This window comes from Macaca thibetana, chromosome 14 (genome assembly GCF_024542745.1).
Source record: "Macaca thibetana thibetana isolate TM-01 chromosome 14, ASM2454274v1, whole genome shotgun sequence".
NCBI lineage: Eukaryota > Metazoa > Chordata > Mammalia > Primates > Cercopithecidae > Macaca > Macaca thibetana.
In genome coordinates this window covers 70989720-71016191 of record NC_065591.1, presented here as the reverse complement: position 1 = coordinate 71016191, position 26472 = coordinate 70989720, and the positions used below count along the sequence as shown (strand labels likewise).

Genomic DNA, 26472 nt, shown 5'->3' with positions numbered 1-26472 from the left:
ACCAGTAGCAGCTTCTAAGGCAATTCCCTGGGCCCTGTGCAGCCTGGTTGGCCTTCAGTTACATCAGATCAACATCTCCTAATTGTCAGTGGCTGAAGCTGTCTGAGAAGCCCGGGATGGGGTGGGAGGAGAGGCAGTGCAGGCTCCTGCCCTCCCACCGGCCTTGGCTCCAAGTTGAGTTCTCCTGTGTGGGAGGGCACGGTGCTGCTCGGATCTCTAGGGCTCCATATCCTCTCAGTTTTCGTCCTCCCCATCCTGCAGATCCTTGGTGGGGAATCTCGGATCTCGGGGGCCTGGGCAATTCTTGTTGTTTTGCAGAGAAGGCAGCTGAGACACAGAGAGCAAAAAGCCTAGGGTCACACAAAATGGAGTGTTTGAGGAAAGGAAAGAATGGCAGAGCAAAAGGAAACAGGGCTGCTGAGAGGGGCTGAGCCATGCTGGGGCCCATCACCAGGGCTGGGGTCACGTCTTCTATGAGGACGAGTGCAGGGAGACTGGTTGGGAGGCCATTGTGGAAGCTCAGGTGAGAGATGACTGTGACTTGAATAGGGTAGTAGAAACAGAGATGATGAGAAGTGGACAGAATCGGGAGAGACCGAGGAGTTAGAACCAGCAGGACTCAACGATGGCTTAGATCTGGGGGTTCAGTGCAGGAGAGAGGGATGTCAGGAGTGACCTAGGTTTCTAGCTTATGCAGCTGGTGGAAGGTGGCATCACTTATTGAGATGGGGATCAGCAGAAGAGGACCCTTCGGAGAGAAAACATGAGGATTGGGTTGTTGGCCCTCTGAGTTTGAGGTGAACAGGTGGGCTCAAGCACCACAACACGTGCTTCTCGTACCCACTGCCACTCTGTGCAACTGGGGCAAATCTCATTGCCTCTCTGAGCCGCCGTGTCCTCAGTTATAAAACTTTGGGAGTAAAACCAACTGTATAGGGTTGTTGTGATGGTTACTATGAGCATGGAGTGGAAGCACCTTGCACATTGTAAGCCGTCAGTGAGCACAGGTGATCTGACAGTGGTTGATTTTAATTAAACATATATCCTCGGGAATCTTAAAAGATCCTGTTACAAAGAGGCACATCTGGTACGTTTCCTCCCTTACGAAATAAAATTTGGAGTCCATAACTATGGCAGCAGTGGTGGTGATGATGAGTCTAGGTTTTCTTGGCTGTTTGAATGAAGGACATACATCTGCCTCCATCATTTAGGGAGTTGGTATTATACAGAGTGGGCATCATTGGGCTGGAATACATATATTTGAGTTCCATTTCTGCTTCAGTGGCCTTGGGTAGGCTACATAATCCCTCTAAGCCTTGGTTTCTTTGGTTGTAAATGGGCATGGTGATAATATCTGCTTCTGAGGATAGTTATAAAATGCAGACTAAATGTGTACATGTAGGGTTCATCTAATGCACACTACCAGGGGCATAGTAGGTACTGAATGAAAATTAATGTCTTTCTCCTTATGTGACCATTTCTTGCCTTAGGGAAGAAAGCAGAAAGGGACCTCAGACCCCTCCCAGCATGACCTCAGCCCACCTATCTTGCCCTGGTCTTCTGTCACCTCCTTTCCTTCCTGTGGTCTAGCCACTACAGGCAACAGCACTTTCCCCACACGGCTTCCCTCAGCCTAAAGGCCCCTTTCTCATCCTTTGACTACCAAGGGCCTTCTTAGTCTCCAGGCCCGGGCAAGTGCGCTCCTCTTCCAAAAAGCTTTTCTGATGCTGCCAAGGAGGGTCCCTGGCCCTGTCTCCCATATCCCTGAGTAGAGCACTGTCACTCGGCCCTCTCTTGAGCACATTCCAACACTCAGCTTTGGGTTACAGAACAGCTGTGTCTCCTTTACTATAAACCTCGTGTGCCTTGTCTCTTACAGTCTCATGTGACCCTCAAAGCTGAGCATAGGATCCACACATAAACATCATTTAACTGCATGGAATTGAATTAACTGGACTGGTACAGGCTAGGGCAGCAGCTCAATCACCCCGTCCATGGCTCCAGACTCGAGTGGTGCAGGGATCAGAGGGCCTAAAGCAGAGGAGCCCCTGCGCCAGCAGAGTCAGAGAGGAACAGTTCGGGTGGATGGTTTTGCAGTTGGTGCCTGAAAGGAGCCTCCACAGGTCAGCTCTGAGGCAGCCAGGTCCACAGCCTTCAGGAACTGGGCTGCTGTAGCCAGGCTGCTAGAAGAAGCTGGCAAGGGTGACCAGTGGCTTCACAAATGAAGTTAGGGACCCTTTCCTTGGGCCTAGATCAGCCTTGGCTCTGCAGCTTTATTTGTTCCAGCCTCCCTCCCAGCCTCATCCCTCTAGTCTGTCTTGAAAGCAGCCAGAGTGATTATCTCAAGGACAAATCTGGCCTTATCTTTGCCCAGCTTAAAAGCCTTTGGTGGATGACCGCATTGCTAGAAGCTGGCCCCTGAGCCCTTTGTAGTCCCTGTGCTCGATCAGAGGTTCCGCATCTCCTTCTAAAGCTTGTGCTTCTCAGGGTGTATCCACATTTTATGCCTGTTGCCACAGACCTTTCGTTTTGAAAAGATTGTGCTCATGAGTCTCCCTTGAAGTCTCTCTTGCCCATTCCATCCCAGTAGAGTTGACCTCTTCCTCACTGGATCCCACTATAGATAACAGGCTTCCCATCCACCAGTAACATTTTGGACCTTTTTAGTGCAGTGAGCATGTCTTATTAACCATGATTGGTAGTAGACATGGTAAAAGCAGTGAATATTCTTAAGGACTGACTTGAAGGCCTCAACTCAATGTTTGAGAAATGCCAATTCTCTCACCAGCTCTGAAAGGCTGGGATAAAGATCTTCACTTTGCAGATAAAGAAGCTGATGCTCAGAGGAGTTAAGTAACTCTCTCAATGTCACAAAACTTCCATGAGTCAGAACTGGGATTTGAACATGGATCAGGCCCATGCTCTTTTCACTCTTCCCAGCCACCAATTGCAATCTGAGTCTGATGTTCAGAGTAAGCAACCAGCATTGCTTATTAAATGCAAGAGGGTGAATAGAAAGTTGCTGAGTGGATAAGTTGATCTTTCAAGAAGAGCTGACTTCCTTGTTTTTGTTTTTCTATTAAAAATCTCTCTCACGTGGTTCTGTGGGCCTGGTTGAAAAGAAATGACAGTATGAGGCAACCTCTTAGATTGTTCTTAGACTTTCCATGTTTTTAGGTAAATAAGAAAATCTGTTATTTCTGTTGCACAACACAGAAAATGATCTCACTCTGAGAGGAAGTTGATGCAGAGTGTCCTCAGCTGGGGAGCACCTGCAGGGGAGGCAGCTGTGATGAGAGCACCCAGAGGAGGATGCAGCTGGTCTTTCGAGGCCAGTTAATACATTAGGATTTCACTCTTGGCCCCACTAAGCCATGGTAGGTTAGTAGGTTGGTAGGTTGTTGAGGCTGAGGTCCTGTGGCTGCAGTACAATGTTCTCATCCTAAATTGCTTCACACCACCAAGACTGGTCTCAAAAATGGTACCTAAACAAGAGGGAGGGAGAAAGGACAAAATCTTTGACTCTAAAGAAAACCAAAGTGAGCATGTTTCAAGGATCTGATCAGCAGTGGATGTCCGGGGGGAATATCCAAGCCCCGACAATGAATGATAACACTGGAATTGACAGACCGTGGTCCCTGGAGGAGAACACATCTTTACTCAGACATCCAGTGGCAGTGCAAGCAACTCAGCTTAAATCAACAGAATTTCCTGAAATTGCCTTTCGCATCTCAAGAGTAGATACTTCCAGCTCAAGAAGCATCTCTGAGCCTCAGGATTCTTGGGACTTTGTGAGCAGGGACAGCAGAGACTGCCAGAAAGAAGACATTAGCTTGCACCTTCTCTAGCCCTTCTTTGCTAAGTTACTGGGACCTTTCCCTTGCAAGTTGTGACCCACTTAGCCCTAGAGTCCGCCTTGATACAGTGAGACACCAAGTGGAAGCCTCAGCCCTGCTGGTAGGTGAAGCCTGGAAGTTCAGGTGTCCTTCTTCCAACCCTTTTCCCAAAGTACCCAGGGCTTACCAGGCCATCTCATTTTCCATTCCCACTCCTACCATATTAGCCCAACACACAGAACTGGCCTTCTGCCCTGGTTTTCTATTCATATCCTTGGTTCCTGCCTGGAACTGGAAGACTCTTGAACTTCAGTGAGCTTGGATATCTTCCAAACACCCTACCAACCCAAACCCCATCCCAATCACCCCAGCTGCCTGGGGACCTATATGAGTGGGCCAGCCACCCATCATTAATAACAATGAATAGTGATTATTAGTAACTAAAAATTATAGTAAGTCATTATATAATTATTATTATGATTAATAGTCTAATGGTTTAGAGCATGACTTCTGGAGCCAGACTGCCTGGGTTCAAAATCCTGGCTCCAACATTTATTTTGTGACTTCAGGCAATTTTGTTAGCCTCTCACTACCCCAGTTTCTATCTATAAAATGAGACAAATAGTAGTACTTAACTCACAGAATTATTTATAAGGGTTAAATGAGTTAAAATATTGTAAAGTGCTTAGGACAATGTCTGGTACACAGTAAATACCTTATTGTTAACTAGGATTATCACAGTCTAGCAATTAGAATAATATTCACCAACATTCGTTGAGCCTTTGCTAGGTCATAGACATATAAGTACTGCAGCAACCCAGGGGTAGGTACTTTTACTATCCCCACATTTCAAATGAAAACACAGAGACTTAGGGAGGTTAAATATGCCACCCAAGGTCACCCAGAGAGGAGGAAGTAGAACCAGGGGTCAAATCCAAACTCTGATTCCAGAGCCAATGCAACATTTAACAAAGACCTAGTGGACCTCACCAGTTATTCCAGTTCCTCTTCCTGGGATCTTTAGCTGAAGAAGGACACTCTATATAGAGTGATGCTTAAATAAAAGGAATCTTGAAGTAGATTCTTGAAGCAGAATCTTGAAGAGAGGAGCCTTCAGACACAGTCAAGGCCAAGACTATTTACTGCATCTTGGTCTTGTCTTCCCAGCTAAAACCCAATTTCTTCCTGGGCAGGAAATGAGCTTTTATTCTTATCCTGTGCCTCCTTGGCATGAGTGAGTTCCTAAGCCCTACATAATAGGCCCCAGTAAATCTCTGACCTTCTGGCCTCCTTCTACTCCTTGCACTAGTATGTTAGTGGCCTAAGATGACCAAAGTGAGGGCATCAACACCTTACGTGCAACTGATCATTATGCCCAAGGTACTTTGTGGTGAGCTTGAGAAGAAATGGTGCTCTGCACCACAGCCCGATCTCTGACTTACAACCTGGAGACCCTACAGGAAAGTGGGGAAGTACAATTTCAGTTAGTTCAGTGAACCAAATGCTGAATTGAGTACAAGGTAGACTCAGGGAGCAGGGAAGAGATGTCGTTAGGGAAGTACTGAGCCTCTCTGACCAATAATTAATTCAAGAAAGTAACTTAATATTCATAAATATAGGTATTGATCTATAGAGAACCATCAAGTCAATCATGCTAGTAATGTAAATTGGTTTTAAAATGTTGGGAGAGAAGGCAGTGAATTAGATATAATTTGGTATACTATATTAGATATAATATATAATTTGAAATTAAGTCCATTTAAGATAAGGCATTCATTGAATAGAGGCAAAACATAGGGTGGAGAGAGGAAGGAGCTGGAGAAAAGCATGAGACATGGACTTTTTCAGATATGTTCACCATAGTGTTCTTGTGGCTGCCCAAGCCAGGGCTTTGAATTTTGTACGTGGAGAGAAATGGAACAGTCCTTCATGAATAGACCCTTAAATTAGACCCTGCACATTTGAAGACAGGACTGGTTTGTCACTGGAGCTGCTTTCTGTATGAAGACCTGTGTTAACTTCTGTGAAAACCTAGAGGTAATTGCTTGATCCTTGAAATAGATAGGTTATTTAAATATTTTTAAAAAATATTTTTAAAGAAAGTAATCCAGCAAGTATTCAATGAGTGCCTAGTATGTGCTAAGTACCATGCTAAATTCTGCATAGACAGTGGTAGACAAGAGAGATCAAGTCTCTGTCCTGATTGTATTAGTCTGTTCTCGCATCTGCTGGGCTTCTGGGGAGACCTCAGGAAACTTACCCTCATGGCAGAAGGCAAAGGGGAAGCCGATACTTCACATGGCTGGAGCAGGAGGAAGAGGGAGCATGGGGGGCGATGCCAAGAGAACTCATCATCAAGAAGACAGTACTAAGAGGAGAGTACTAAACCATTCATGAGAATCTACCCCATGATCCAATCACCTTTCACTAGGCCCTGCCTGTGGCATTGGGGATTACAATTTGACATGAGATTTGGGTGGGGACACAGATTCAAACCATGTCATTCATAGAGCGTACAGCCTGGTTCTCATTAAGCCAACCATGCCAAACAGTGCTTAAATACAATTGTGAGATGTGCTGCAAAGAAAATCCTAGCAAATAGTCAGAGGGGCTTATTTAACTTGGGGGTTCAGGGCTTCTCAGAGGAGACGGCATTGGAGTTGAGAAGCCTGAAGGGTTCATTTGGGTCAGCCAGGCAGAGAGGAGAGCAAACAACCTTTCAGCCCGAGGGAGCAGCACCCAGGGTCTTGATCCATTTGCAAGCCTGAACGGGGGCCAGTTGGCTCAGTTACAGAGACTGTGGGGCAGATGGATGTATCTGCAATACCTGAGCAGTACAGCAGCCAGTTCTGGAAGCAGCCTTGTGAGGCACAGGAACACGTGAAGGACTTTGGATTTTATCTTCAGTAGAATAGGAAACTGTCAGAAAGTTTTAGGCAGAAAATATAACCCAATTTGCATTAAAAAAATCCTTCTGGCTTGAGGTGGTGAGAAAATTGGAGTAGAAGATGTGGGAGACTAGTGGGAGGCCACTGCGGAAGTCCCCTAGGGAGATGATGGTATCATGAATGAGGGTGTGGTGCTGGAGAAGGAGGGAAAGGAGCCAAATTAAGGTGTATTTAGGAGGTAGAACTGATAGGATTTGGTGACTGATAGGCTGTGAGTAGTGACATGCTGGGGGGTGTCAAAATAGGTACCCAGAATTCTGGTGGGAACAACTAGTAGATGTTGGTACCCTTTACTGTGATTAGACATACTGGAAGCAAGCTACAAAATCATCAGGGTAAAAGACAAATAGCAAACTCTCATGTAGCAACCAAAGAGAGACTAACACCCACAATGAGTAAAGCACAGTGAACATGCAATTCCCAAAGAAGAAGTGTGATGAACAAGAAACCAAGAGAAAGATGTTTAACTGATATTCAAGAGAGGCAGATTAAAATAATTAGATACCATTTACCTATCGCATCAATAGAGATGTTTTAAAGTATGCTAATGCCTAATATTTATGAGAGCGAGAGGAATTGGCATGTTCATATACTGCTGGTAAAAATGACAAATGATACAGTCAGGTGAGGAGCAGCTATAATTTTTTTAAATGTTAAGCAATACAGTAGAAGCATATAATCAAACAACCCTACAAGAAATATGTACAAAGATATTAGAGTATTTACACTAGTGAAAAATTAGAAACAACACTATGTCCATCAGTAGGATATTAATTATAAATCTATGTAACCATTGAAAAGCATGCTATTTTACTAAATTAAAGATAGATTAAAAATAGCTTGTATGGTATGATCTCAGTTTGTAAAACATCTGAATGTACATTGTGTGGATGTCTGTGTGTGTAAGTATTCATACAAAAAGGCTTAAAAGGAATTATATCTGAAATCATATTGACGGTGTTGAGTTTTTATTGTATTTAGTAAATAGCCAGAAAGAAAATACTTTTTTAAAAAAAGAAAACAATGCATGACTGCAGTGTAACAGAGTCTGTAATAAGCGTTGCTGTGAGGGAAGCCAGAGGAGGGGGACTAATTCTGACTCTGGTTGGTGAGAGAAGGCTTCCTGGAAGAGGTGTCATTGGACAGAGAATGAATAGGGGGGTCTGTTTGTGTTCCTGTTTCTGCACAGTTTGTAGCTCATATTCAGTGCAGAAATGGGCAGCTCAGCAGAAAGCAAGCCCAACCCAGTTCTATGGGACGTTCAACCTGTTTGCTCTCTGGTCATAAAAAATTCATGCCAATTAATTTAAAACCAGATGACAGGAAATGGAAGCTTAGAGCTTTAAAAAGACACTAGACAACAGCTTCGATCAGTGTCCAGTACAGTCACTTTGTCACTTTCTCCCACTTCCCCTCACCGGCTTGGGATTTTATACTCATTTGAAGTGGCAATGGCATTCCTGGGTATTAGGTTATCAGCCTTTTCTATTTCCTCAGTTACTATTTTGGATCATTGAAGAAAGAATCACTTTCAGTTCATATTTTCAAAACATGGTTTTAGAAATGATGCAGCTTTATACTAAAGCGCCCTTTTGGGAATGTAAATAAGTATCGATATAATCTAGTCACTTTATGGAAAAGCTGAGGACAACATAACAAAACAGGATGACCCTGCCTGGATTTGAAAACAACTTAATTGGTGGCCATATGGCACAGAATTGCATATCTGGGGTCTGAGGAGGGGGACGGAAGCTGAGTGTGCTCCTGGGGCACTGGGATGGGTTAGAAGCAGGCAAGCAGAGGCCTGGTCCCGGCTCCTTCAGTTACTAGCTGTGTGACCCTGGTGACTTTCTTGACATAGACTAAGTATTAGGCATTTTTACGATTTCAGCTTTGAAAGATGAAAGACTTCAGTTCTGAAGTCACAGTGCATTGAAGGACTTCAGAACAGCTCCCCAAAGTGTAGCAGGGGCACCACTGGGAGTTCGCATAGTACATGGATGAGCATTTTCAACTCCAAAACTTATTTTAATAAATTGTGTGTGTGTGTGTGTGTGTGTGTGTGTATCTATATATATATACACACAGCACCTCACACCTATGACTTCCTATTGTTCGAATGGTTTCAATGACAAATTCCTTCATGCTGCAGCAACCATTTTGTAATTACAGAACTTGTCTTAGTCACAAGGTTGCTGTTCATAGGAGAAAAAGGGCAGAAATAGAGCTGCAGAAATATTTTTTGAAAATTATTTAAAAATATAGTTAAGAAAAAATATGAATTGATTTGGGAAAATTAGTAAATGATAGTAGAGGTGACACATGGATATGGCAAAAATATGAATGGGGTACCAAAATTACAGCATCCGGCCTTAGACGGCTTGCTGAGCCTTGCTGAGCTGCAGTTTTCTTGCCTATAAAATCTCCCAGGATAGTTATAAGGGTCATGAAATCATATCTGTAGGTATTATTAGCTCAATAGCTGTCACATAGTAGGGACTCAAATATATGAATTTCCTTCTCTTTTCCTTAGCCTTGCTTTTTCAAGTTAAAAAGGGTATCTGTGACCAGCCGGTCCAGGTTCCCTATTTTTCAGATGAAGCAACTGAACTTAGACTAGGGAAAGGCCAGTTCGAGGACTCCAACAGATTGCTTGCTTCTCACTGTTCTGGGCTCAGGTATGGACAGTGCCTGTCAGAGACCTGACCACACACCTGGAAAGGCCTTGGGGAAACTGATGAAAAGGATGGGAAGGAAAATGAGTTAATAAGGGCAATGGTCAATGGTCATGGCCTAACACAGGTGGCAAGAGAGGAAAATCATGATTGGCATGGTGCTTTTTAATATAGTATATCTTGATAACCTCTGCTCTGAAAAATGATAAACTCTATGTATAGAAGGAAGAAAAAAAAAAAAAGCCCAAATTGTTGGAAGTGAATGTGTCGAGATTGTGGCCCTTTTCTTTGCTTTATTTCTCCTGGTATTTTTAATGGTCTTTTATATTTTGACATCTATGAAAAGTAAAAAGTGCCCAAATGACTGGAAGGCTGAATTTTCTGCGCTGAGAGTTGGGCACCATCAGCGAGTGTCCTGCTTGACACATAACTATTCATTATCATGCTTAATTTATTATTGCACTTCATGTTTTAGTTATTTTGCAGCGCCTGACCACTCAGTTTTCCCAGTTACCTGGAATCATAGGTAGTTGGTAACCAATTCTAGGCATAAAACTTGTGATGCATTTTAGTCCAGCGAGCTCAAGGAATTAATTGTGTTTGTCTTCTTGTTTTGCAGATGGACAAACTGAGAATCAGAGAAGGCTAGTGATCTCTCGGACACTTGGTCAGTAGGTAAGTAAGGATGCTGAAAGTGAACCCAAAACACTATATGCTTCCAGTCTGCAAGACCTAACCCCTGCCAGATGGATTGTCCCAGGCTTGTGACTTTTCTGTTTTGTGCAATTCAAGTCAGTATTGCACAAGTCATTAAATAAGATGAGCCGGTTTGAGGCAATTGAGTATTACTTGCACTTGTGGCTTCTGTTTGTTCCCAGTGTGGAGTTGACATGTTTAACAGGTGAGTCTGTGAAGTCCTTTTAGGCCATACCTGGCCAACATTGGGTCTTTCTCTGGGAATAGTGGGGCTTATTGAAAACTGGTCCATGCTGCAGTTGTTGTGACACTCACTCTCCCTTCAATAGACCCAACTGTTTGATACATCTAGAATAGAGAGCTCTGGACTAGTGTGGTCAAGACTTCTGGGCTCAAGTCCTGCAATGACCTGCTCTGTGACCTTAGGCAAGCCACTTAACTCATGGATTCACTCATTCTGCTTGCTTGCTTTCACACTGTTTTTCCCCAGGGTATTTAGTCCCAGCCTCAGCACTGGGCACTGAGAACAAGATAAATACAACACAGGCCCTTGAGGAGTTCACAACCCAATCAATGAGTTCCTCCATTTTCCCATTATTGTCTCATTATGAGAATTTCTAGCATCTGCTTTGGGGTCTTTCCCACAACTCTATAAGGTAGAAGGAAGTTGTTACTGCCATTTTGCAAAGGAGAAAACGATGGCTGAAAGAGTGGGCCAAAGGCATACCTTGAGTAAGAAATCAGAGCTAGGCTTGAAACCCAGATTTACTAATTTCAAAACATTTATTTCTAATAACAGCAGACTGTTCCACGTGGTAATTGTAGCATCTGAATTGTCATTGTTGCATTCTACCCCTTGGCAGTGAGTATCATGTTGGGGAGATCAGCACCACTCTAGTGGTGGGATAATTTTCTGCAAGGGATTCTTTTCTGCATCTAGCTGATTGTTCCAGAAAGCAATGTTTTCTCTGCCTGAGAGTGAAGGCAGCTGTGAGCTTGCAGTAAGCTGAGAACCAAGGGAAACCTGCTGCAGGCCCGGGACTGGCTCTACCAAGTGGCTGGGATTTAGCATATCAGAGAGAATCCACCATGAGTGGAAGGAGTGACACAGCCCCCCAGCCCCTTCTTGTGCAGTGACCTTGCTATAAAACTGCTGCTTTTTTACCAAAGCTTAATGATCCTGGACTCTAAAGCAAGCCTGGTAGCTTCTGCTTTTGCTGAGTTGTCTTGCCTCAGGCAAGACACAGAGAATGCTGTGGATTAGAGGCTATGCTGTTTGTTTATGTGGATGACAACTCCTTGAGGATGAAGCTCTAGAGTCCCTCAACATCTGTAATTTCAAAAGGTGCATGAATGACCTCAGTGATCTGGCCTTTATGTCTTACAATACATGTGGATGTTGTGAATTGTGACCATGGTTGATGTAGATGCACCCAGAATGCTGTAATGTACATGATACGCAGGTTTTGTGGGAATGTGACTGAATGTGTGGGGTATGGGATTTTTGGGTAGTGTGTGTGTGTTTAATCCCTAGAAAGCAGTTCTTATTAAAAAAAAAAAAAAAAAAAAAACACACACACACGGGTGTAATTTTTCAACAACACCTAGAAATGGGCTTTTAATAAGCCTCATTAAACTCTTTGATTAGTAGGGGAGGCCAATCACTCTTTCATCTTGGCTCAGATCACAGCTCTCCCTTGCCCTCTTCTTTGGGGTCAGACAAAAATGACTGCTATTCATATTGGTCTCTCCAAAGCCTTTTCCCCCTCACCTGCCCTCTGCAGCCCCCACTCCCACCCCAGTGCTTGTCTGATCTCTTTGCTTGAACCTCAGCACAGACAGCGCTGGTGTCGGGACTGACAGATGATAGCTGCAGGTGCTCCTGGGACCTGAGTGTCCCGTGTCTCGAGTTGTCACGGGAGGACACTTAGGGTCTTTGTTTAGGAAACACTCTGAGCTGGGAGAGCTGGGGCTCCTTCCTTTCTCGGGGCGGTCACTTACTACTGCAGGCTCTCAGCAGAGCTTTGTGTGTGCAAACCCTTTCCTTTATGGGTTGAGTTTCCCCTTGTCTGACATGGGAGGAGGTGAAGCTCTGTTGAAAGGCAGGTTTTGCCCTGGACTGCGAGCATTCTGCCAGGTCTCCTGAGGAGAGCTGGTTCCCAGAGTGATTATCTTTCCTGAGCCAAGAGCCAGGTGCTCAGTGACAGGAAGCAAGGTAGGCTTAGCAACGGGCTTATCAAGCCCTACTACAAGAATGTTCATTCACGTAACAGGACTGGGTTTGTTCGGTTTTGTTCCTCTCTGGGCACTGTCTCAGTTCTGGGGCTGGTGTGTTCTGAGCAGGAGCACCTCTGCTCCTTCTCAGAGGCAATGCGCTCCCTGGGGTATGAGCTCCTATCTGTGTCATCCTTGTGCATCCCACAGTAGCAGCACAGGGCTGAGTGTATAGAGGGCCAGTCAGTGTTTATGGTCTACGTAGAAGATGCTGGCTCCAGGCAGTGATTGCCTACCTGGGGTACCCATGCCTTGTGTAATGGAACACGCCTGCATTTATGTCTTGACTTAGCTTTTTTTTTTTTTTTTTTTTTTTTTTTTTGAGACGGAGTTTCGCTCTTGTCACCCAGGCTAGAGTGTAGTGGCAGGTTCTGGGCTCACTGCAACCTCTACCTCCCAGGTTCAAGTGATTCTCCTGCCTCAGCCTCCCAAGTAGCTGGGATTACATGTACCCGCCATCACCCCCAGCTAATTTTTATATTTTTAGTACAGACAGGGTTTCACCATGTTGGCCAGGCTTATCTTGAACTCCTGACCTCAGATGATCCACCCACCTCGTCCTCCCAAAGTGCTGAGATTACAGGCATCAGCCACCATGCCTGGCCCCCAAGTTAGCTTCTTACTGAACCAGCCCACTCACCTTCTCTGTGAGATTGCAGAAAACTGACGATGAGGGTGTGTCCTGCACAAGCCTGCTTATTCAAGGGCTAGTGGGGGCTAAAAACCAGCCTGCATTCCACCTCCCAAGCCGTGTGTCCCAGAGGGGCTACATCTGCCCAGAAGAAGAGACATATTTTTTCTAATTCATGTAAAGTCAACAACGGGGCTGGTAGTAGCCTTGTTTCTTTCAGCCTCAATTTCTTCATCATATATCTAAATTGGCTATAGGGATGATTTGTGATTATCTTAAAGTATAACTGACACATAGAGACTGATAAATCATAGTGGTCATTAGTAGTTGTAATCGTAGCAGCAGTAGTAGTAGTCATGATGTCAGTAATGATAATGCCTTATTTTTGTAGTGCTTTATATTTTGCAAGGTTCTTTTGTATTTGATTATTTCATTAGCCATGCATTAAAGGCAGGACTAGGATTGCTCCCTCTGGGACAAAGAGAAATATGATGTGACTTGCCTACTGTCAGCCCCTGAAAGCCTGACCTGGAGCAAGCATAAGCCATCCTGGCAATGATGTGAGGCTGGGGTATGCAAAACTGGGGATGCCTGGGAGAGCTCAGAACCTCTTTCTGCCTACACACCCATGCCCATTATCTACCTTGGTCTTGGAGGTTCTGCCCTATTTAGAACCTTCTGCCTGGTTCTTGCCAGCAACCCCATTGGTGTGCCAGCCTCTGGTCCCTGTGACTGCAGTCATTGGCTCAGAGCAGGGTCCAAACCAGGTAAGCCACTAGCATCACAATCCTGCCTCACAGCCTAGGTGGACATGTTGCCTGGGCCTTCACAGCCACCCAGAGAGACTCTCTAGGGGTGGGGAACAATAGCCATCTCGCATGCATTTTCCAAACCCCCCTTAGTCACTGCACTTCAACTCTAGCCAACAGACGTTTATGAAGCACCTACCATATACAAGACACTCTAGTGACATCTTACATATATTTTTTTCCTAACTTCTTTTTTTTTTTTTTTTTTAAAGAGACAGTGTTTTGCTCTGTCACCCAGGCTGGAGCGCAATAATGTGATCACAGCTCACCAGTGATCTTCCTGCCTCAGCCTCCCGAGTAGCTAGGACCGCAGGCACATACCACCATTCCTGGCTAATTGTTTTATTTTTAGTAGAGATGGGGTTTTACTATGTGGCCAAGTGTGAGCCACCATGCCCATCCTATTTTTTCTAACTTCTATACCTATTTATAAGATGAAATAACTAAGTTTCAAATAAGTTAATTGATGTGCCCAAGATTTCATAATTATTCAGTGGTAATGCTGGGATTTGAACTCACGTATTTAGACTAGAAAGCTTATGCACTTGACTTACATAAGGATGTAGCACATGGGGCTAGCAAAAAATGGTTGTCACCCATTAGTGATAGCATTTTAAAAAGTGGTTATTAATAAAGTACTTACCATCCTGAATCCTAACTGCTGGTTCTCCTGTGGTCCTTTCCCATCAGACTGTGAGGTTTCTGAGGGCAGAAATTGGGAGTCTCAGCCCTTAACAGGGTACAGAATTTATAGCAACTGATTGATAAATGAATGATTAACAATATTGACAATGGCTAAATGGCTGTTTCCTAGGCATAGTGTTAAGTGCCTTATATATATGATTTTGCTTATTTCTCAAAGCAACCCTATAAGATAGATACTATTATTAAAACCATTTTACACTAAATAAAAGACCTTAAAGAGTTTTGAATAACTTTCCCATGTTACATAGCTGGTAAGTGGCTGAGCTGGGAATGGGACCCAGCTTGACTGACATGAAAGCTTGGTGCTTAATGTCTCACCCAGATGTACTGGCCTCCTGCAGGTGTTCCCGCATGTGCCCTAGCCACAGTCGATGCCCATGGCTCCTTCCGAGAATTACTGGGAAGCTGTCATTCAAATCCAGTGCCTTCTAATGCAGGGCTATGTGAGGTTTCCATTTAGAAGAGACAAAGCTGGTGAAGGCTGGGAAGCTGTAGTCATGTATGAAAGACAGCATGAAAAGCCACTAATAGAATTAGCAAGAAGAAGGTGACTTACTGGGGAACAAACCCAATTTGTAAGACACAAGTAGGGGCAAAATCAGCCTCGAGAGGCACAATCTTTTGAGCTCTATGGAGAACAGTGGGGAAATGTTTCATTGGCATTTACTGGGAGTATTTCTTGAGTTTGGCAAGTCCACTACAGCATGCTCACTGGTGGTCAAGGACAGGAGAAAGGGGAGGTCTTGGTGCATTGCTCTCAAGGGAGGGCTTTTGCTTCTAGTGTCTTCCCCCAAGACCTCATGGACAGTGACTTGTTTCATCACATGGAGCTTCATCTTATGCAAGCTGAAGAAACAGTATGCTGGCTTCATTGCTGCAAGCTAATTGACCCCTTGTGACTTCATCCCAGAAGGTAGCAGGAACATGTGCTCTTAGTGAAAGCCCAGCAGTCAGGAGACACATTTGAGCTGGGAAAGAGAGGGGCTTGGAGTGGCTCTGGACAACCTGGGCAGGACTAGGATTCTGATCCCTGACTCCTGCCAGCACCAGGGCTCAATTTGCATGAATCAAGGCTGTGTTCTAAGTACTGGGATTGCAGTGAGGAGTGCTAGTGCCCTCATCTATGAAAGCTAGAACAGGAACAAGTGCTTGGGGAGACTACATATGAACACTCATTGGCAGAGGGAGAGGTATGCTGATTAACAGAACAAGACTTGTCAGAGCCTTCATGGACTTGTCTTTGGGTGGAACCAGGGCTTTGCCCTTCTGGAGGCTGGCCCTGTACACTTGAGTAACACTACTGGGCCTGGAAGCTGGACACTGAAGGCACTTACTTCCCCCCACCCCGCCCCAGCAATGGCTTTTAAATCTTGCTCTCCAGCGCCCTGAGAGTTTAATGAAATCCTCTCTGGGATTTCCACAGGAGATAGGCAGATTTCCTACTGACTTCTAGGCGCCCCACCCTGCAGATCCTCTTCTCCCTGTTTGCAGGGTGGGCTTCCTTGTTGCCAGGGTGGATGTTTGGCTGACACACCCCCCATGACCATGCTGTTTGATTGTAGCCGATGTCCATTCTCATTGGCAGTGTGCCTGTACCACATCAGTTATTAAGTGTTTTGAACTGTACTCTTGTTTGCAAATCTTCTTTGGACAGAGGAAACCCGTGCTGTTCCATGCCAGCTGCATCCTAACTTAGGCACATCACACCAGTGATTAACTTTCAAGCCACCGCTACACAGAACTAAAGCAGTTTTGTTGTCTTTGAGAAGGGTTTTCTGTGCTTCCCCATCCATCCTGGGGTCACAGAGTCACCTGGATATCACCAATCCACGTGGCCATGTGGGGTTTGGCTATTTGTTTACTGCCCACCTGCTTCCCCCACCCCCCACCATCACCACCCCACCCAGTGACACCACAGCAAAATCCCTGGTTTTCTTGCAGTGGCAGATCTGAAAGCTGGAGTTTGTCTTTTCCATCCCAGCCCCTGGCATGTCTCTTTAGCAGGCAGATAGCATGCTTCATTGCCTGCCTGTGGACCTGGCTCCCAGATTCACTCAGCTATGCCTTACAGACAAACAGCTCTAAATGAGCAAGATGTGCCAGCTTTTCTGGGAGGATTCCTTATGAGTACCTACTATGTGCTTTGCATTCATTCTCTCATTTAAATGTCATACCTTTCCCAGTTTGGTGTCATTCCACTTGTACAGATGAGGGAGCACAGAATAAGCTACTTTCTGAATAATAAGTTTCCCATCAGTAAAATGGTCCAAACAGGAACAAGATAGTCATTTGTTGTGGTGGTATAAGGGATTCTAGCACTGGACTGTTAGATCATCTTCTGGATTACAGGATGCTCATCAGTGCTTGTTCCAGGATGTGATCACCACCGAGATCCCGGATACTGCAATGGTACAAAGGGAGGGATGGTGAGGGGCATTCCCGAGCCACTTCCATTGTTTTCTAGAAATCACACACTGATTTCTAAGAAAGCAGCAGAGGTAGACACTTTCTGCCTGTGACTGGATTGATTGGATGCCAAAAAACCCAGATTCCAATCTAGATTCTGCAATAAGTCTTCTAGGTGACTTGGGAAATCATTCAGCCTTTCTCTTCCTTTTGCTCAAAAGAAATAACAATAACCTTAAAGATTTGCTATGTTTATAAAATATTACATACATATAAATTGAAAGCATTATGCCAATGAGAGTTATTAGCACATATTGTTCATCCTCCTACTGATACCTTTGATCTATAATGATTTTAAAAAGTGAGTCATGGATACATGCTATCTCTTCTAGAGTTGGAGGTGGGAGAACTGACTGAGAATGAGAGGAATAGAGCCAACCTATCACTTATAGATTAGAAAGCCTCCAAGTCTAACTAAAGTAGAAACTGCCAGAAGCAGTGGCTCACACCTGTAATCCCAACACTTTGAGAGGCTGAGTCGGGTGGATCATCTGAGGTCAGGAGTTCAAGACCCGCCTGGCCAACACAGCAAAACCCCATCTCTACTTAAAAAAAAAAAAAAGAAAAGAAAAGAAAACATGTAGAAACTTATCTCTAACCTAGGCAAAAGAGAAGTAAGAATAGATAACTTATCTTTGAGTTACCTTGCCACCAAGGGAAAAAGAGAAAGCTAATGGATTGCAGATTATTCCCCTTGGTTAACGTTGAGTCTTCCTTTGTTGAGGAGTAAGTTAACACAGATGACAAGCTATTAGCTAAGCAGAGAGAGAGGTATAGTTTGTGCAGGAATGGCAAATACTTGATGTATTAGGTTGAATTCCCCAGAACCAGACTCTGGGACAGAGATTTGCATGCAGAAAGTTTATTGGAGCATGCTCTTAGGATCAGCACCTGTAAGGGAGTAAGGGAAGAAAGGGAAGAGTTGAGCTGCAAGGCAATCACAGCAAAAATGTCAGCTGATTCCACAGGGAACTCAAGCTGGGATGGTCTTCAGATGTCTCACATTGAGTCAAAGCGAGTTGGCCTTGTTGCCCACTGTAATAACAGCTGTGGACTGCCCACAGGTGACAGCTCTCTTGGGCTGAAGACCATTCCTGGAGAGGGACTCAACTGATACCTGTCAGCAGCCAACAGCAAAAGTCCCTGCAGCCGGAGGAATGAGTGTCTCAGTCTCAAAGGAGGTAGTCAGAGTGGCACATCACAGCATTAACTACATTTGGCCTGTGGGCTACCATTCTTTCTCCCACTCCCCTGCAAACACCACTGTTGAAACAATTCTTTACCACTGCATTCAGATGAGGGCTCAGAATTTTTTCAAACACGATACTTTAGATACACATTATCAATCAGCTGGAATTTGCTCATGAAAAAGGACCCTATTTGCTACCCTTGCCCTCACATGTGTAGGAAACATTTATTGATGGTGTCATAATAAGTCTTGAGTGTTATGATTGCTCTTTCAAGATCAAACAGTTGGTAAACCTTAGACAACTCCCTGTATGTCTCCTGGAAGACAAGATTTTCTCTTATTTTTCCTTATTATGCCCTCTCACCACGTTTCATTCAAGCTCTGACTTATTTTCCCCTTACCTTAGTAAATGCAGTTTTCCCTGTGGTTCATTTTTTTCCTCTTTTTATTGACCACACACTCTCTTGTCACCTCACCCATTCTTATTTCAACCAACAGCCCACCTTAGACATCCCTTCTTCCCCCTAGTTTTATATTACCAATCATCCGCTAAATCTGTCCACCTGCTTAACCCCTCTGGCCTCCATAAAAACAGCAAATTACATTCACATTAGCCAGTAAAGAAGCTGACACTTAGCTCTCTGAAGATGCTTTTAGAAGATGTAACGTCTTGCAAGAGACAGAGCCAGGCGTTATCATGGGTCTGGAGATAAGCCGGGATTTATCATAGGTCTGTTGTCTCCCAAAGCCTGCGCTCTTTCTTCCGTACCTTTGAAATCTTTGTTGGGATGATCTCTTCATGAATCTGGATTCTCTTTACTGAGCTTTGCCAGAGTGCCCTGAGGAATCAGTTGAGAAGTCTACATACTTTGATTGTCAATTCTGCAGGTCATTGTGAATCACTGCAGAGTGGTAAGAGTTACTTCACCCCAGTGGGTGAGTTGGGGACATTTCTGCTTTCACTGAACAGAGTATAGAGTGCTGGGCACAGCCTGGCTTTGAAGTCTACTAGCTTACCATTTCATTTACTTCTGAAGATATTCCAGTGGTAAGGAGCCTTTGGGATCACAAACTCACTGTCAGGGTCAACGGGTTGGGGAGACACTGAAGCCAAGTAATGGACTGGTTATGGCTCTTGATAAATGAGAACTGTGGTCAGTCCAGCTGGCCAGGTGCCAAAAGCCTAGCAGCTTCAGAGGTGGACCCACTTGGGTTTCTGTGCTGAATGCTTGTGCCTATATCTGCCATCCTTCTCCTTCAGGAAAGAGGTATTTGGTAAAGAGGTCGTTTGCTTTTAGCTGAGGGCCAGTTCCATTGAAACCAAAGATCAATTAGGCTGTTGGGGTACCCACTGAGGCCCTATTCTGTACCAGATATTCAGCTAAGTATCCCACTCCTTCACCCTTAAGGTGTGGGCTGATGTGTTTTTAGTGTTGCTTAAATAGCAGACATGGGCCCCCACAGCTTCGTGATGCAGTGTGACTTCTGAGCTCTGACAGTTTGTTGCTCTGCCCTTGAGACAATGACTTTTTTGCATAGGGAAGAATCTAGAATCCTCATGATGAGTGAAAAGATGCGCTGATTTGAGTCGTCACTCTCTTCTCTGCTACAGATTTGCTATGTGACCTTAGTCACTTGACCTTTCTGGTCCTCAGTGTTACCTCAGTGTCAGTGTTGAAAATAGCCATTATAATGCCTCAAGCACACTACTTATTGGGGAACCGGGAGTATAATGTAGGTGCTCTATAAATGATGCATGTTTCCCTTCCTCACGCCCAACTCATTACTTAGTGTGATCGCTAGAGAAGTGTTTGCTAGACATTCATGATCTGCAGAACATGGATATTTCCTCAAGGAGTGCATTACATCTTTGTTGGATGAGCCAGGGCTGGATGGGTCCTGGTGTCGTCATCTGGCATGCTTTCTCACTGGACCCTAAGGGGACTAGGTTCCATACCCAGTACTTTCTACCAGCCATGACTTGGAGAAGATTCCTCTTCATATACTGGTACTTCACCTAGTCCATCTTCCTTTCTAGTGGCATGTAACCAAGAATGTTCGGAAGAGGCCACCAGGGCAGAGTGAAAGGCATCCTGCCCCATGTGCTGGTTTTGTAAAACCAGAACACTCATGACCTCTCCAAGATTTAGTCTTCTCATTTATAAAGTAGGGCAATACTACTTTCCTTAGGAGCATTCTCTGAGAATTGCATGTGATAATACACATGAAAGCATACTTTGCAACAAACATATGCCAATGTAAAATTCTATCTCCTATGAGTTTTTATTTCTTGGTCTGGCTCCTTCACCAATAGCTCCCAACACAAGTTCCTGAATGTATTTGGTCTATGCAGATAGCTTATCCAACATGCTATTTGTGTTTCCTGATGAACTTTTAAAATTTATTTATGTGTTTGTTTTCCTCTCTAAATTCCAAGATGTTTAAGAATGAGGTCCAATCTTAATTCATCTATTTCCCAATTATGTAATAGATGCTCCATAATTGTTTGAGAAAATAAATGAAGATGAAAGAAAATTAGAACGATGGGTACCTGCTTCATATCTGCTTATGTAATCCTCACAGCAGTCCTATAAAGTTAGTGTTATTTCCACTTCTATTTTTTTAATTTTTTTTTTTTTTTTTTGAGACGGGGTTTCGCTCTTGTTGCCCAGGCTGAAGTGCCATGGTGTAACCCCAGCTCACCGCAACCTCTGCCTCCTGGGTTCAATCGATTCTCCTGCCTTAGCCTCCCGAGCAACTGGGATTACAGGTGCCCACCACCACGCCCAGCTAATTTTTTTTTTTTTTTTTTTTTTTTTTTGGTATTTTTAGTAGAGACGGGGTTTCACCATGTTGACCAGGCTGGTCTCAAATTTCTGACCTCAGGTGATCCACCCGCCTCTGCCTCCCAAAGTGTTGGGATTACAGGTATGAGCCACTGTGCCCATCCTATTTCCACTTCTAGAAAACAAAAATTGAGGCCAAAGGTGAAACCACTTATCCAAAATACATAGTAACTAGTAGAGCAAGGGATGATGGCCTCAGACTCCTGGACTCCAAAGCGAGTGCTCATATTCTCTACTTCATTTTCTCTCGCTCCCTTTCTCTTTTTTTTCCACATTATTATTGTGCAAACAACATGAAAACAATAATAAAAGAAAACAGAAATACAATCACCTTTCATTGCACCACTTCTAGCAAGTCAGCTGTTTCCATTTTTTCCACATTCCCTATAGCCTATTTCTTGCATATGTTTTCTATAGCAGCATTATTGAGATATAATTCACATGCTATAAAATTTACCCTTTTAAAGTAACAATTCAGTGTTTTTTTAGTCTATTCACAGAGTTGTGCAACCATCACCACAATCTAACTTTAGAACATTTCATCACCCCAAAAAGAAACCCTGTACTCATTAGCAGTCATTCCCCATACCCTGCTCCCCCCAGCCCTTGGCAACCACTCCACTAATCTACTTTCTCCCTCTTTATGGGCTTGCCTGTTCTGAACCTTGTATATAAAAGGAATCATACAAGATGTTGCCTTTGTGTCTGTTTTTTGTTTTTTTTTTTCACTTAGCATAATGTCTTCAAGGTTTATCCATGTTGCGGCATAAATCAATACTTTATTCCTGATATACCCATGCCCATACCCACCCACACACACACACATACCACATTTTGTTTGTCTATTTATCACTTGATGGACATCAGGGTTATTTCCATTTTTAACTGTTATGAATAATGATGCTATGAACATTCATGGGCAAGTTTTTATGTGGACATAAATTTCAGTTCTTTGGGGTATATATCTAGCAGTGATATTGCTAGGTCATACGGCAACTCTATGATTAACATTTTTAGCAACTGCCAACCTATTTTTAAATGTAGCTTCACCATTTCACAATACCACCAGCAATGTATGACATTTCCAATTTTTTACATCCTTTTCAATACTTTTTATGTCTTTTTTATTTCCTTGTGGGTTTGAAGTGGCATCTTATTGTGACTTTGATTTGGATTTCCCTAATGATGAATGATATTCAGCATCTTTTTTTTTTGTTTGAGACAGAGTCTCACTCTGTTGGCGTGCTAGAGTGCAGTGCCGTAATCTTGACTCACTGCAACCTCTGCCTCCCAGGTTCAAGCAATTCTCCTGCTTCAGCCTCCCAAGTAGCTGGGACTACAGACTCCCACCACCACGCCCAGCTAATTTTTGTATTTTTAGTAGAGACAGGGTTTCACCATGGTGGCCAGGATGATTGGTCTCTTCACCTCGTGATCTGCCCACATCTGCCTCCCAAAGTGCTGGGATTACAGGAGTGGGCCACCATGCCTGGCCGATATTCAGCATCTTTACATGTTCTTATTGGCATTTTTTTCTGTCTTCTTTGGAGAAATAGTCAAGTCCTTTGCCTATTTTTTAATTTGGGTTTTATGTTGTTTATTGTTGAGTTATAAGAGTTCTTTATATATTCTGGATACAATTATCTGATATATGATTTGCAATTTTTTCTCATTCTGTGAGTTGTCTTTTTACTCTCTTGATAATATTCTTTTGAAGCACAAAACTTTTTCATTTTGAAAGAGTCGAATGTATCTATATTTTTTCTTTTGTCACTTGTGCTTTTGGTGTCACATCTAAGAAACCATAGCTTAATCCAAAGTAATGAAAATTTATTCTTGTTTTCTATTAAGAGTTTTATATTTTTAGATCTACACATGGATCTATGATCCACTTTGAGTTAATCCTTGTATCTTATGTGAGGTCTGGAGCAAACTTCATTCTTTTGCATGTGGATATTCAGTTATCTTGGCATCATTTGCTGAGAAGACTTTCTTTCCTTATTGAATTGTCTTGGTACTCTTGTCAAAAACTCAAATGACTATAAATGTGAGGGTTTATTTCATGACTCTAAATTTGATTCCATTGATCTATATGTCTACTCTATATGCCAGTACCACACTATCTTGATTACTGTAGCTTCATAGTAAATTTTGACATTGAGATGTGGGATTCTTCCAACTTTGTTCTTCTTAAGGACTATGTGAATATTCTGTGTTCCTTGCATTTCCATATAAATTTCAGGATACACTAGTACATTTCTATAGAAAAAAATCCAGCTGAGATTTTGGTAGGGAATACATTAAATCTATAAATACATTTGGGGACTATTTTTATCCAAACAATATTCAGTCTCCCGATCCACAAACATGAGATATCTTCCCATTTACTCAAGCCTGCTTTAATTTCTTTTTAATCTGTTTTACAATATTTAGTGTACAAATCTTTCACTTTTGTTACATTTATTCTTAAATACTTTATTCTTTTTGATGCTATTATAAATGGAATTATTTTCTTGATTGAATTTTTGGATTGTTCATTGCTAGTGTATAGAAATACAAATGATTGTACATTTATCTGATATCCTTCAAACTTGCTGAACTTGTTTATTCTAATAGCTCTTTTGTGGATTCCTTAAGATTTTCTATATATAAGATCTTGTCATTGGTGAGTAGAGATAGTTTTATTTCTTCATTTCTCCAATCTGAGTGTCTTTATTTCTTGTTGTTAACTAATTTTCCTGGTTAGAACCTCCAGTACAGTATTCAAAGAAGTGATGAGAGCAGTCACCTTGCCTTATTTCTCATCTTAGGGGGAAAGCTTTCAGTCTTTCACCATTAAGTACAATGTTAGATGTGAGTTTTTTGTAGATGGCCTCTATCAAGTTAAGGATTTCTTCTATTTATAGTTTGTTGGGTTTTTTCATGAAAGGATGTTAGATTTTGTGAAATGCTTTTTCCGGGTGTAATGACATAATCATGTGGTTTTTATCTTTTATGGTCTTAATGTGATCTATTACATTGATTGGTTTTTGTATGTTAAACCAACCTTGAATTCCTTGATAAATCCCACTTGGTCATGGTGTATAGTTCTTTTTATGTGTTGTTGGATTCAATTCAATGTTATCTTATTGAAGATTTTTATATTTTTATAAAAATTTATATTTTTCTATTTTTGGGAGATATTCATCTGTATTTGTGTGTGTAATGTCTTTGTCTGATTTTACTATCAGAATAATGCTCATCTCATAGAATGAGTTGGGCAGGGCTCCCTCCTTTTGTATTTCTTGTAAGAGTTTTATAAAGAATTTGTGTTAATCTTGCCTGTATTTTGGAAAACTTTAAAAGGTGGTGATAAGAACAAGGCTTACTACAGCTAACAGTTATGCCTTATCATGTGCTTGTGTCAGAAAAACAGCAACAACAACCTGTAAATGCCAGAAGCAACACTGCACTGAAGCCTGAAAATTTCCTTATGGACAGGGCAGTGAGTCTCTGGCCATTATGCCAGGCAAGGTGCTTAATACTGGGGACCCAGCCTGGGACAGAATGCTATAATTCCTGCCTTTTTCCTGCACTTTTTTCCCCCCAATTTTAAATATTTCCACACAAATGCCTGAATAAATACTCCACTGAAGCAAAACTTTCTCCTTCATAACAGATAAGAGATTGGCCTCTGGACCACATGCTGAAAAAGACCAATGCTTACACCATTATCTCCCCTGGAATCCATCCTGTCCTCCTAGAAAATCAAAATACCCACAAGTATTAATAGCTTGGCATTCAGGTTAACAAAAGAATCGAGTGTTTGTTTTTGTTGTTTTTTAACACGTAAAAATGAGGAAAGAATGTTACTGGCTGAAATTGGTTAGAACAGAGAAGCAAGAGTATGAGATTGCATTCTGGAAGTCAGCAGTTTCTCTGCAGTAAAGATAATGTTGTCAGTCCCTGAACCTTTCTAAAAGAGTTTTGAATTGTGGCCATTCATTTATTCAGCAGTCACTTCATTAATTCATTCAGCAATGATTTATGAAGCTCCTTTCATGTGCCAGGCCCTGTACTGGAGTATCTGGTCACATAGAAAGAAATCCATCTGGGTCTCTGCTCCTAAGGGCCACCCAATCTGATGGGGGGTACTGGACTCTATACAAACAATTGCTACCAAGCATGATCAAGACTATAACATAGGCATAAAGGGGGCCACAGAAATGTAGAGAAAGGAGAGATCATTTTACATCCTTTTTAATACTTTTTTATGTCTTTTTTATTTCCTTGTGGGTTTGAAGTTGTATCTCATTGTGGTTTTGATTTGGATTTCCTTAATGATAAATGAAATTCAGCATCTTTACATGTTCAGAGGAATGTCAGAGGAAATGTGATCCACACAGAATCATGAAAGATGCATAGCAATCTGCCTAGTGGGCCTGTGGGACAGGGCCTTCCAGGCCCAAGCAGAACCAGCAGTTTGGCGAGAAGAATCTAACTGAACATTCAGAGACATTCACAAGGGCTCAAAGGTACAGCGCTGAATTGGAGAGACCCCAGAAGGAACTGAATGCTTTGTGAAGGAGTCTGAACTTTATCCTGGGACATTAAAGATTTTAATGGTTTGAGACCTTTTTCTAGAACCCAGTTATGCCAGAGAGGCAGAATTGATATGAAATTTGGTGACAAAGGCCATTGTAGCCCTTGGAGAATTGTCCTTAGATGGGATGCAGGCCTCCTGGGGACTTGCCACCAAGCATACCCTCCCTAGGGGCCTTATCTTCCCTCCATAGCTCTACAGAGAGCCATCCCACATCACCAAGAGGTCAAACTAAAAGTTTTTAATTCTGATCTTTACTATGATTTCCAAGCTGGGGCAGATAACTCTGAATTTCACTTTCTCAGTGATAAAATATGGACATTGATGCCTACCTTCCTAGGGTGGTCATGATAAATTAAAACTAAAAAGCCATTCTCCAGAAACTTTCAAGAATCTCCACTGGACTAAAGATGGACCCATCTCTTAGGAAAGTAAGACGTTGGGAGCTACATAGACCTGGGTTCAAAGCCCAGCTCTCCCACTGGCTGCTTGACCGTAGACAAATCAGTGAACTCCCTGAGTCTCCATTTCCTCCTCTGTGAAATAGAAATGATCATAATGCCTCCCTGTGGGGATTGCTGAAAGGAGTAAGTGTAATGGTCCCTGTGCTGTTCCCGGGCATATCAAAGGTGCTAAGGAGTTGCCTTTGAGTCTGAATGTGAACAAGGAAGCTCCCGGAAGGCTGAGCTGCATCTCCTTCATCTCTATGTGCAGAGCGTAATGCCATCATTTGACACCTAAAGACAGCCCAGTGTTTTTATAGTTGAATCCATTTGCAGCTCTCTACCCTTTGCTCATTCCAGGTTTCTGTCCAG

General features: G+C 43.0%; 1 protein-coding gene across 1 annotated transcript in view; it reads left to right on the top strand.

The window, feature by feature from the left end:
• Window positions 1–26472, top strand: part of TENM4 (teneurin transmembrane protein 4) — a 3098737-nt gene that overhangs the window by 2435975 nt on the left and 636290 nt on the right. Inside the window, exon 7 of the mRNA XM_050757454.1 lies at window positions 10079–10134. The gene's annotated coding sequence lies outside the window, so the exon portion shown is untranslated. The remainder of the gene's footprint in view (window positions 1–10078; window positions 10135–26472) is intronic.